Source organism: Austrofundulus limnaeus, unplaced genomic scaffold, assembly GCF_001266775.1.
Source record: "Austrofundulus limnaeus strain Quisiro unplaced genomic scaffold, Austrofundulus_limnaeus-1.0 Scaffold293, whole genome shotgun sequence".
Taxonomy (NCBI): domain Eukaryota; kingdom Metazoa; phylum Chordata; class Actinopteri; order Cyprinodontiformes; family Rivulidae; genus Austrofundulus; species Austrofundulus limnaeus.
Genome location: NW_013952695.1, coordinates 456,905 through 458,629, shown reverse-complemented (window position 1 = coordinate 458,629; position 1,725 = coordinate 456,905). Strand labels below are relative to the sequence as shown.

Here is a 1,725-nt window from a genome sequence, read left to right as displayed (position 1 = left end):
GACAACGTGCTTCAGCTGCAGTGATTTGCAGCCTAGCGGGATCAGTTTAATTGGAGACATGAACTGGCCATGTCTTCCAAGTTCCTTGGCCAGGACTTCATTGCTGATAAATGGAGGGACCAGAGACAAAATTATCTTTTTAGCTGGATTAACCAGTGGGACCACTTGAACAAAAGTGTCACGAATGACCACACCACTTTCCACCATCATTTTGACTTTATCCATGTTATCTAAAAAAATCACGACACCACTGTTAATTCGCGATGCGGATTTCACGCAGTCAAAGCCCACCTGTTCCCCAACTGCTAAGGCACAATCCTCAACGGAGCAGTTCATATTTAAACAAAGTTTGATGCCATGGTGACGTGTGAGCTTATCAAGCCCCGCACCACCGGCTCGGTGGTCCATGCCACCTGGCGGGGCACCCCCACCTCTCAACAACTAATTTAAGTGATTTAGTAAATGAAAAGAGCAAAGAAAACAGCTTTTTAGAAAGAAAAACCACTCACAAGCCGCTCTCACCGTGTCCACCACCACCCGCTCCACAGACCCTCAAACATGCGCGAGAGAGAGAGAGAGAGAGAGAGAGAGAGAGCGAGAGAGAACAAAAACCTATGTTCCTTACTGTATTTCCGGTTTTCACAAAACTATGGGGATTACTGCAAACTACTAGTAGTTAGGTTCTATGGAAAAAATAAATCTACAAAAGACTGAGTTCGCAAACTGTGAAACACAACTTTGTGGAGCTTCACTGTACTTCATAGTGTAGAGTGTATTTGTAGAGTCAGCTCAATTCAAGATGGCCACTACAGCGAACTGAACTTGAGAATAAATAAATGGGAACAATTCCACCAGTTTTGCTGATATTGGGCTAAAATTTAATATGGTAGTAGCTTAAGTCTTCCTTACTTAGGGTTACTATTACGTACTTCAAGCGCTACACAAAGTGTACAAAGTATTTTCCAAAAACATTGCCATTCATTTTGGGAACTAACCATATAGCTCAGGTAATTTTACAGATCTTGAGCACATTTTTGTGCAGTAGTAGCTGAGAGTCATTCTCAACACATTCTGAACTTTAACACATCTTGCAAAATCTCAAGAGATTGTACATAATGTCATTTACAAGGTTTGACCAAAGTGGCTCTAGCTCTATGYCTTCTGAAAATGAGATATCTTAGTTTAAATCTGCAACATGAAAGGCAGCAACAATATGGATTTCCTCAAAGAATGCTAAGCCTTTAATTCATACTGTTGCTCAGAAATGTGATTTTTGTAACCTCACATTGATCATAATTACATGAGCGCTACAACAAAGCCCGCTACAGCAGAGCAAAGCAAACACTTGAGCCGCTATGCAGATGGTTTTCTTTCTTTACGACCTTTCATTCTGGTTCAGTCACATCATCTGACACCTATGTGTTACCTTTTGGTCATGGCTGTAAGCCAGGATCCAGTCCTCTTGCTCAGGGTGAAAAAGCAGGCTAAGGATATCAAAGGCTAAGCTGTGTTTCTGATAGGACGCCCCCTCGTCAAGGCTAATGAGCAGGCTGCTCTCCACCTCTGGGTCAGTTAGTAACATGATCTGAGACAAGAAAAGAGACGGAGAAAAAAATATCAGCGGCCCACTGTGACATCATTCTTCCCTGAAGTGTGCTTGTTCAGTGCACAGCTTGGAATGGATGCAACTCGAAGGCCTCTGCACATTTAGCTAATGATTTAGTC

The 1,725-nt window shown here is 42.5% G+C and overlaps 1 pseudogene; it reads right to left on the bottom strand.

Moving 5' to 3' along the window:
• Positions 1-1,426: 1,426 nt before the first annotated feature.
• Positions 1,427-1,585, bottom strand: LOC106526778 (VPS10 domain-containing receptor SorCS1 pseudogene; annotated as a pseudogene).
• Between the last annotated feature and the right edge of the window lie 140 nt (positions 1,586-1,725).